This window comes from Macrobrachium rosenbergii, chromosome 44 (genome assembly GCF_040412425.1).
Source record: "Macrobrachium rosenbergii isolate ZJJX-2024 chromosome 44, ASM4041242v1, whole genome shotgun sequence".
Classification (NCBI taxonomy): domain Eukaryota; kingdom Metazoa; phylum Arthropoda; class Malacostraca; order Decapoda; family Palaemonidae; genus Macrobrachium; species Macrobrachium rosenbergii.
In genome coordinates this window covers 31,385,570-31,397,462 of record NC_089784.1, presented here as the reverse complement: position 1 = coordinate 31,397,462, position 11,893 = coordinate 31,385,570, and the positions used below count along the sequence as shown (strand labels likewise).

The window sequence follows — 11,893 nt, the reverse complement described above, 5'->3', positions numbered from 1 at the left end:
TGTGCTTCCATGTCTTGAAGTGTGCTTCAGTACTATTCAGTACCATTGAAGTGTTCTTTCATGCCTTGCAGTGTGCTTTGGTACCAGTGAAGTGTGCTCCCATGCCTTGAAGTGTGCTTTAGTACCAATGAAGTGTGCTTCCATGTCTTGAAGTGTGTTTTAGCACTATTCAGTACCATTGAAGTGTGCTTACATGCCTTGAAGTGTACTTCAGTCCCATTTTGTACCAGTGAAGTATGCTTCCATGCCTTGAAGTGTGCTTCTGTACTATTCAGTACCAATGAAGTGTGCTTCCATGTCTTGAAATGCGCTTCAATACCATTCAGTACCATTGAAATGTGCTTCCGTGTCTTGAAGTGTGCTTCAGTGCCAGTGAAGTATGCTTTCATGCCTTGAAGTGTGCTTCAGTACCATTCAGTACCATTGAAGTGTGCTTCAGTGCCATTCAGTACCAGTGAAGTGTGTGCTTCCATGTCATTGTTCAGTAGCTGAACCAGTGAAGTGTGCTCCAGTACCGCTGAAGTGTGTTTCCATGTCTTGGATTGTGCTTCAGTACCGCTGAAGTGTGCTTCCATGCCTTGAAGTGTGCTTCAGTACCATTCAGTGCCAGTGAAGTGTGCTTTCATGCCTTGAAGTGTGCTTCAGTCCCGTTCTGTACCAGTGAAATGTGCTTCCAAGAATTTAAAGAAGCATCGTTTGTGAATGAGTCTCAGTGTCAATCACAGGCGTGTGATTGAAACAGTACATTCACTGCATGTGCTTGTACTTCTGTGATGTTATTTACGTATGTGTGTATGACCTCTATTTTGTTTCTCTTTCTCTCCAGACATTTGTTACAAAGCCTAAGATGATCCAAATGAAGAACCAAACGAAGAAATTCGAGACCGAAAACCGGTGTTTTAAGACGAGGTAACGTTATCCACCTGACCGTCAAGGAGGATATATGTTTGTCCCCACTCCTGTGGTAATGAAGGCATATAATCTGTCGAATTCAGAAATGTTTACTGGAGCTGTAATAGATACATGTTTATCATCGTAGCCGAGTGTTAAATCGTGTTACTTTTTTGGATGATATATATATATATATATATATATATATATATATATATATATATATATATATATATATATATATATATATATATATATATATATATATATACTGTATATATATAATATTATGTGTATGTTTATATACATGCATATGTTATACAAATATACATTCAACTGCTCCTAATGTAAACTTCATGTAAACATTCCAGCAAATGGTAAATGAAAAATACCCAGATAGCTGATACGAATCACGTGACCAAAGAAACAGTGAGAAAGGAGGAATTTCGAATAACAACGCGCATGCGCCTGTTTTAGTTTTTGTGTGTTTGTCCTTTTTTTTGTTATTGTTTATCTAACGTAAAAGTTATCAGTTTCAGAGCAAAAGGTCTGTTAATTAATAGAAAATTTGTTCTTTCTTATGTGATCGTAGATTTCATTATGTTTAGTTTAAATTGCAAGAATTCCGTTAAATGAATTATACTCTTAATTTTGCTAGCCTCATAGCTGATTGAGTCCGTCTTTCTGCTCAGTTACTGATCTCTCTCTCTCTCTCTCTCTCTCTCTCTCTCTCTCTCTCTCTCTCTCTCTCTCTCTCTCTCTCTATCTCTATATATATATATATATATATATATATATATATATATATATATATATATATATATATATATATATATATATATATATATATATATATATATATATATATATATATATATATATATATATATATACAAGTATATATATATATATATATATATATATATATATATATATATGTATATATATATATATATATATATATATATATATATATAATATCATTATATTTGCTAAACACCAAAAACTCCATGATTCTGCATCATCGTGTAAAAAGGAAATTTTGTTTTATTGTTATTAAAGCCCAAAAACCACCATGATTCTGCTTCACAGTGTAAAAAAGGAATTTTTTTAAAATTTTTATTAAAGCCCAAAAATCCACCATGATTCTGCATCATAGTGTAAAAAAAAGTGTTTTTTTTATTTTATTAAAAACCAAAAATCCTCATAATTCTGCATCACAGTGTAAGTCATTGGCTTTTATTTTTATTAGAAACCAAAAAACCCATGATTCTGCAACAAAGTGTAAAAAAAAAGTGTTATTTTAATATTTATTAAAAGCGAATAACCTCCATGATTTTGCATCTGTAAAAAATAAGCGATTTTTGTTATTTTTATTGAAAACTAAAAATAGCCATGATTCTGCATCATTGTGAAAAATAAGAAGTTTTTTGTTATTTTTATTGAAAACCAAAACCCCATGTAATTGTGCACTGGTGTAAAACAAAGTCTACTGTATATTTACTTTGTAAAACGTAAAAAACTGTCTTCATATTCACTGACATTATGAAAAGGACAAATGTAAAGAAAAAACCATTTCTGTGTTTACTCTGTAAAATGTAAAAAAGAGATAAAAGAGTTGTCAAAAGTGTCTTTATTTTCATCGAGATTGCAAGAGAACAAAATTGACCCATCCCATAGTTCCTCGTTGGACGGGTTGATATAGTTCTCGGCTAGCACTCTGCTGAGCCCGAGTTCGCGTCTCCGGCCGGCCAATGAAGAATTAGAGGAATGTATTTCTGGTGATAGAAATTCATTTCTCGCTATAATGTGGTTCGGATTCCACAATAAGCTGTAGGCCCCGTTGCTAGGTAACCAATTGGTCTAATCCTTCGGGCCAGCCCTAGGAGAGCTGTTAATCAGCTCAGTGGTCTGGTTAAACAAGGTATACTTTTTGACCTGTCCTGTTGTCTGCATCAGTGTAAAAAAAAAAAACATAAAATGAGCCGAAGAAACGAGTTTTCTGTACAGCGTATAATGCTGTATGAAACTCTTAGCCACGGCCCATGAAACTTTCTGAGGCCCGTGAAACTTTCAGCCACGGCCGGTGGCCTGAGTTGTTGGCACCTATAGTGGTGCCAGACACACGATCATGGCTAATTTTAACCTTAAATAAAGTAAAAAAAAACTACTGAGGCTAGAGGGCTGCAATTTGGTATGTTTGATGATTGGAGGGTGAATGATCAACATACCAATTTGCAGCCTTCTAGCCTCAGTGGTTTTTAAGATCTAAGGGCGGACAGAAAAAGTGCCAACGGACAAATATCCATCTCAATAGTTTTCTTTTACAGAATCCTAAAAGCACTTCTGTATTTACTCTGTAAAATTTTAGAGAGTAGAAAAAGTGTCAAAAGTGTCTTTTATATTCATTGACATTATAAAAAGGACAAATGCCTCTCATTCCTGTGTCCCTTGCATGACAGGTTTAACTTACTCGGCGCCGTATTTCAAGCCGACTTCTTCATTTGTACCTGCCTGAAGGCAAAGGACTGCCCGGCCCTTTGCTGTTGCCCGAGGCCGTTTTGTAGTTGTTTATATTTTGTAGTTATTTAGACGCTTATTTTTTAGTTCTGTTCGTACAACTGGTAAGGACGATTGTTGGTAGTTTTTCAAGGACTGGTAACTATGCTTTGGTGTTGCTAAGATTAACACACACACACACACACACACACACACACACACACACACACATATATATATATATATATATATATATATATATATATATATATATATATATATATATATATATAGTATATTACATATTGCAGTTAATTATACACACACATTATATATATATACATTATATATATGCAGTGTATAAACTTTTGCTTTATAAAATTGTCAAGATTAGTAGACGGTACTTACCAAGCATACAGAAACCTACTTAAATTAAAACAACCTTGTCTATCCTATTTTGGCAAGGACTCGGTCTAGACGTCGCGAGGAACATTCAGGAAACCCGTTAAACTTCAAACACTTAAGCGCGCGAAAGGAATTATTTACAATAAACACATTTCCAACTAAATATCAAAATGTTTATTGCAGCATCTTCATCACTGTTGAATAAGCAGTGATGAGGATGAAAGAGAGAGAGAGAGAGGAAAAAAGTAGAATATGACTGAATTATCTGTTAGAAACGGAGTAAACCGATCCCGTTCTGCTGACCGCTAATTGGTGTTTTCATTGGTTAAGCTATCGCGGGAGTTAACTTGGCAAATATGCCATAAAACCACTAATTGGCACCTAAGACTAGCGAAGACGTTTCGTCCGTTTCCGTCGAGTTTTGTTTATTTTCGAGGTTCCTTTCCCCTGCGACTTGGCTTACCTTATTTTAAAGGACCGTTCACGTTTGAGGGTTGCTTTTCATATACAGTATAATGCGTTTGCTTGTTGTGTAAAAAGAGTACATGTGGATTTGTATGTTTTGATTCTTTTTACATATAATAAACGGTACATTGGTCTAGCGCTAGTATTGTAGAAATGGTACGTGCAAATTTGTATGTTTTTATTCGTTTTACGTTTCAAAGACGATTTATTGGTCTAGTGCTAGTTTTACAGAAATGGGCGAACTCGTTTTACGTGTCATAAACGATTTATCGGTCTAGTGCAAAGAATAGCTTGCATGCTGAGAGGCTTATTTTCGTCCATGGTTTTACGACGACCATTCAGTAATTATTAACTTCCATGTTAAACCGTCAATAGGAAATTTACTGTCACTGATGAAGGAGAGACAAAAACCCAGATGGATTTATCGAAGGGGGGGGAGGGGGGGAGGAAGTAACCATATGTGCAAAGTTTTTTCGGCGAACCTTTCCAAGAGCCTTCGTCAGTCGAAGAAAGGGAAGGTCTGTGCCGTGTGTTTTCCGAAGGATAAGAGCGGCGAAGTGATACTGCGTCGGGAGACCTGTTAAGGCACAAAGGGCGTCGTTCTCCTCCGGTAGGTATAATTATCCAGGATACGTTACAATTCAAGCATGATAATCACAGCTCTTTGTTGACACTCTTCGAATCGAATGGGTTCGATTGTTGTTGCATAATCAACCGCTCGGTTCTTGAAAGAGAGATCGAATGATGGTGCTGCAGTTGACGGTGATGGATCGTGATGACTCTCTCTCTCTCTCTCTCTCTCTCTCTCTCTCTCTCTCTGTCCGATTGTGTTTCTAAATTAGTTCATTTGTATTAGGAAAATAACTTGCTAATAGCCCCCGCCTACCCCCACGAGAAGTAGGCCTAACATTCTTGCATACTGACGCCTATTCTTTAGAGCCATGAATAACGTTCAAATTGAATAACACCAATAATGAAAAATAGTATAATCAAGAATTACTTAATACTAATAAAATTAATAATTGAAGTTTAATAAAGTATTATGGTCAGAGGAGCCACTAGTGCAGATCAGCACTGTATTAATTTTAACTATAATTCTACCTTGATAAAAGTAGTTTTCTGTGTATACTTTACGTAGGCCTGTGTACGCTAGATTCTTAAATTTCTCATCCAAGTGGTCTTGAGAATTTCATTTCAATATGTTTACTTGTAAGGAAGGTTAAACCAATAACTTTCAGACAGGCTCCTACGTAAGTGTACCATCGGTTCTCAACAGATATTTCAGAATGAGGTCGCTAGTGCCATGTCAACTTCCTCAATGATTGCAAACCATACTAGGACTACCTACGCCTACTTAATTCACTGCTTTAAGTGAAGTGTCAAAAGTGGAAAATGGAATTGAAGGTTTCTTTCCTGTCGTAGTGAGGTGTCTAGGTCAAAGGTGGAATAAGTTTGATTTGGTTTCTGAAAACAATAAACTCATTTCATTACTGCATAAATAAAACAAGAAACCAGGATGGCGGTTTGAACTTCACAGCAAAGGCGGCTGGGTGACAAAAAGCTCTAGGCCTATCGGAAATACCCAAACGAGCGTTTTAGTCTTTGTGTGTATGTTTGAATTTCTTTAATATGGTCATAAAAACGACGACAAACCTCACAGAATGTTAAAAAAAAATAAATCATAAAGTGGAAACTATTCGACCGCGACCACCCCAACCCCATTGTAGAAGAGGAATGCCCATACAAACGTATATGTTTTGTAACAATATGAACAAGTAGACTACCGGACATTCTTCTAAAACCCTTTTTCTTTTTTAGTATTGGAATATTTCCTTGTGCGTTAAATAAAACGCACAACATTTTAGAGTAACTTAATTATTTTCATTACTCTCTGAGCGCTGTGAGTCTACGCTTACATGGAACACCACCAATAAAACGACCAGCTAAAGGAATCTGGTTACCTTTTTCCTAAAACGAACCAGCTTCCTCTGTTATCGAATCCCGGGAGCTAAAAATGCTACTATTGTACGATTCTAGTTTGTATTTAACCTGGAAATGTTAAATAACATATATACAATTAATGGTAAAAAAAAAAAACTAGCAAACCGCCTTGTCACAGGAATGACGTCGTACGATAATCGCCAACAGCATGGCGGAAAACTTCCTTCACGAGGGCGGCATTGCGCCTAAGAATGATCGTGGAGGTCAACCCCATCACCGAAAGAGAGAGAGAGAGAGAGAATGCCTTACGTTGATCGTCATCATCGAAGAGTTCCTGCAAGTATCCCATTACGGTTCCTGAGCGACTGGAGCAGAGGGAAAGAGAAAAAGAGAGAGAGAGAGAGTCGCAGGGAGTGAGTGAGAGAGGGAGAGAGAGAGTGAGAGAGTTCGTAGCCCGGCTGGCGTGGCTTCAGGCCGCGGGAAGTTTATGAAATATCAATAGGAGCGCGCCTACTCGCCCAAGTTATCACCGCGGTAGCCAGTTCTTCCCGCTTATTTGTTAATCTTTACGCGCACAACCTCACACAGCCCCCTTCAGTTTCCCCACCGACACCCTTTGTTAGGTTGGACAAGAACCTCATCAACACTGTTGGTGGGAGGAGAAAGTCAATCTCTTCCTTGTTGGAGGAGGAGGGAGGGCGAGGAGAGAGAGACGATCTCGTTCCTCCTTCAAGAATAGGAAGGAGGAGGAGGGAGAGGCGTTGTCGTACCCTCTTTCCATTCTTTGTTTGTAGAGAAGACGACTTGAAGAGACTCGTTTTGTTAGAAACGACCTTTTTTGTGTAATGTTTGTCTCTAAATGAATCACGATTTACAATAGGAGTTAACTTTTATACATATGTCTGTATATACACACACATATATAAGTTATTCATTAGCCTACCATTAGACCCAAGATTCATTCTCCGTTCCGAAACACTGATTTATTGATTTCGCGTAATGCATTCTCGCCTTAACCCGCCAGCTTCCCTGAAATTCATTAACGAAAATAATGCACGTACTTCCTTTGTTACTTTATCAGGAACTACGATTTCTCGTTGTAACTTCGGATATTGAACCAATCGGCAAAGATTTGCCGTTTTCAAGCAAATAATTTGGGTCATAATATGTCAAGTTATTGATCATGTTAGCGATATTATTACTATTTTTATAATACATTTTCTTTCGTATATAACGATATCTAAAACAACCTCGCGAATAGAACGTCAGTATAACAGATTGAATCCTAAATTATTTAAAAGTTAAGAATGTAATACATATAAGATACAAATATTTTGAATTACTTTCCCTTGTCTGTGAACTAACACCTTGTTCATCACTAAACTTTAATTTCCTTATCCCACCACTTAATAGAGTATAGGCCTACTCCTCCTCCCTTCCTTCCTCTACTCATATACACTCCCTGCTGTTCTTGTGACTTTTCATGGTATTTTACAAACTCCTCATTTACTATTCTCTCACCTCCATGTCCTTAAACCTGGCCCAAATTTCATCCATTTTCTCATTAAACCATCTCCTTCCCACACTTGGTGACTTCGGACTTCCACACCACGCTTGATAGTGAGGGGTGCAGATATTTTCATCTTCCACAATTCAGTCGAGGTAAAAAGGTGCAATGGCTGTTGGCCTAAGGGAAAGAAGATTATCTGCCTTTTATAGGACATTTCTAAGCAAAGGGCCCACAATCCTTCACTTGACAATTCTTGACATATATATATATATATATATATATATATATATATATATATATATATATATATATATATATATATATATATATATATATATATATATATATATATATATATATATATATATGCGGTGTATGTAATTGCAGCTGTATTTTAAGGGCGACTCATTACCAGAATATTCAAGATTGATTGCAAGAGAATCAATGGACATTTTTATTCTTCTTATATTTGTCTTTCCATGACAAATATAAGAAGTGGTATTCCCATTATGGAATCGTTGTTCTCCCAAAACCTTGGGAAAAGAACGATTCCATAATGGGAATACCACTACATTTTTATAGCTCGCGGCTTGGAATATTTGTCATTCAGAAGTGTCAAAGCTTGATATTTTTTTATTGCAGTGTTTTCATAATCACGTGATTTCTCTTTTGTCGCAAAGGAATGAATACAGCAAATTAGTCACCTAGACTATTTAAATTCTTAAGAGTAAATGACACAACTATCGTCTAAATTACAACCCTATAATTTGTGTAAGAAACGCTTCTTGTAACTTCTAATTTTGCCATTGTCTATTGACATTCGCTTTTATTATTGATTTCATTGCAACTCTTATACTGTTGTGTTTTCAATGCATGCAAAAGAACCTAATCTGGTGGTTGATTATCGTACCTAAAACGGCGATTCAACGGTCGTACTGACCTGCACTCAAGGTGCTGTAACAAGAGTTGTCTGTGAAACAGTAACTTCTTAGTACTGCGGGTGACTGGTTCTGGTCAGTGTTAGGATCACCGTAGTTTATCGTACAGTAGCGTATGCCTGTATGGTGTCATTTTGATAGCAATAATTAGTGGACAGATCTAAATGAAACGCAAAGATTACGGCTATCCAGTTTCATATTTTATGCAGTTTAGCCTCACACCAATGTTTCAGTTCCCACCAGACGTAAGCGCGCAGTAGTGGCAGAGACAAAAGCTTCAGCTAACTGTAAGTATTACTTTTGTTTTGTGTGCTAACTAAACGTTTCATTTGTACATAGTCGTACCAAATGTCAACCTCAATACCATTTTCAACAAGGAAGAGATATTTTTTTTTTATTTAATTCTTACTGTCAGATACGTTTCCTTGGGATGTATAGCCCTGACTAGTTACTGCTAGCCTGACCGTGTGGGCCTAACGGTCAATGTACTTAAAATGTACTACTTTCACCAGTATACGTATATTGTGAGCTGCACACTCCACAGTGGTTGAAATATTTGCTTATGTGAGGTCAGGGTACAGAAATGAAAGAGAATTATCGTATTGTAGACGTGTAGACCTAGGCCTAATTTCTAATCCCCTCTGCGTAGTGTGTGTTCTGTATACTCGAGTGTAATTTTGGTGTTTTCAGAACTTTTGTTTTTCAATTGTAAGTGTTCCGCCTCCGTAAAACTTGAAAAATCTGTACAGTATTGCTGATAAAGTAATGTACACCACGTTCAAAATATGAGTAACAGTTATTCAAAGTGGTAAGCGCAGAAAGTTGACGAAATAGGTTTGCCAATTTCCCATGACGAAAAGTTAAAAAGCCTAAACATTTGAATCAGTTGAAGCGGATTAATACAACAAAAACATATCTTGATTTTTCATGCTTCATATGTAACGGTAATGGGTCTGCTAGCCGGAACTATCACGATTATGGTTAAGACGCAACGTACGCATCCTAACCTAAACCGTTTGAGTTGAAACACTAAGCTAATTTATTCAAATGATTAAATTTTCCAAGGATCAGGAATGGCAAGTCACGTATGGTCATGTAATAATAATAATAATAATAATAATAATGAGACGCAGGTTTATAGATCATGTAAAGCTAGAGCGCACCAGCCATTCTGCAGCGTTCACTCCCGCCAGTGGCACAGACTTATGTGATAAAAACACTGCATTTATAATAATTTTGAAAAGAGTAAATCCAAAAGTAACGGAACGGGAGTTCAGTTAAGGAGCACGGCAGTATACTAGCATGGTAATAACCTTTCTGGTCAACACAATTATAAAAATGAAAATAGCTAACTAGCAACTCTGCTCATGGAAATTTGTTTCCACACCATGACACGTAGACGCCACTTCTACAGTACGTTCGTCATCTTTCCCATAATTGATAATCCATATACCTTATAATTCCAGAGACGTATTACTTTAGACCTACAGACCAGTCAACGTCAAATGCATAAAGGTGTCTAAAATTAAGACTTTTCAGACAGTGATATAATAGCCCACATTTTTATTAGCGCAATTTTGAGTTCGTCCACATTATAGGGAGTTGTATGCAGCATCGCAATTGAAATTACTGCTTGTTACCAGTACCTGTGTACGAGTTAAGGTGTACAGCATGTAAAGACTTGCTCACCTTATCTTGATCTACGAAATGGTCCCATTTTTTTTTTTAAATTCAGCATTGATGGATACATGAAACAGCTTATTGCTGAATAAAGAAATTTGGCTCATATTAACAACTGAAATAGATTTGTCAAGTCATAAAAGCTATATTTTGAAGGAGCTTTCGTCATTAATTTTTTTTTTTATTTTGGAGAAGGATGAGTGTGTTTAATGCTAGGATATTCAGATATTAACAGTAAAAACTGTTGAAACAAGCGTTTGAGAGAGAGAGAGAGAGAGAGAGAGAGAGAGAGAGAGAGAGAGAGAGAGAGAGAGAGATTTTCACGTAATCGAGGTTATTCTATCAATCTACTGTAAATTACACCAATAGGAAACTTTTGCTAGAGAGAGTGGTGTATGAATTAGACCAATACTATTGTGTGTATGTGTTTGTGTGTGTGTGTGTGTGTAATATTTCATATGACACAGTTGTGTTACATACTTGGTAGGAGCTGATGATTTTATGTGGCAAGCGAATTTATAGAGGGCTTATGACATTCTGTAATTAATACGTAGTAAGGAGAGCGACGGTGATGCACGATGTGGACGGTAGCAAAAATACGCGGAAGGGAAGACAGAGCGTTCGTTTGACGACCTCATGCAACGCACTTAAGTAGGGGTTTCTACTGGCGTTTGCAGTGTTGCAAAACATTAATTCTTCCTTGGCTATTATTACCTTTTACTGATTTACTGGTTAGCGTTTAGTCCATTCTCGTTTTGAAGCACTGTAGAGACTGCTAAATTTTGCCGGTGCTAAGCAATGATTGCTTGGTGTAGGCCTATCTGTCTGTCCATAGATTTCGATATTATCTGGCACGTTGTTTGAGGAACAGGTTAGATATGCCCCGTAGAGGGGGTAGTGCCGTCAGTGCACTTCATGCGGTGCACTATGGGCATTACTTAAGGATCTTTGCAACGTTCCTTCGGTCCTAGCTGCAACCCCTTTCATTCCTTTTGCTGTACCTCCTTTCGTATTCTCTCTCTTCCATCTTACTTTCCACTCTCTCCTAACAATAGATTCATAGTGCAACTGCGAGGTTTTCCTCTTGTTACACCTTTCAAACCTTTTACTGTCAATTTCCTTTTCAGCTCTGAATGACTTCATAGGCCCCAGTGCTTGGCCTTTGGCAAAAATTCTATATTCAATTCAGTTCAACAGGTCAGATATGTATCGAACTTGCCATAAGACCAGAGGTCATTTGGCCTAGTTCAGGGTCAGAGAAGTGTGAGTTCTGCTTGTATTCGTGGCTTTGGCTTCCAGTTTTCTGTATGGTTTCATCGTCGCCTTGGACACGTTTATCCGTGACATAGGTCATTTGTTTCAAGTTCAAGGTCACGGAGAATTTATTTGCCATTTCTCCAGTTACTTAGTTCATATTCTAGGTTTTTGTATTCAAGTCTGACAAGAAACAGTTTTCCTGTTGGCATTATTAGTTATTTTTATATTTGAAAGTTTATTACGAATATTTTCATTATTTCTGATAATGATTTTTTACTTTTATTATTACCTTCCTTTATTACCTTCT

At 36.9% G+C, this 11,893-nt stretch overlaps 1 protein-coding gene across 1 annotated transcript in view; it reads left to right on the top strand.

The window, feature by feature from the left end:
• The first annotated feature begins 8,688 nt into the window (after window positions 1–8,688).
• The window catches only part of LOC136829500 (SAP30-binding protein), a 458,698-nt gene continuing 455,493 nt past the window's right edge, over window positions 8,689–11,893 (top strand). The window contains exon 1 of the mRNA XM_067088281.1: window positions 8,689–8,936. The gene's annotated coding sequence lies outside the window, so the exon portion shown is untranslated. The remainder of the gene's footprint in view (window positions 8,937–11,893) is intronic.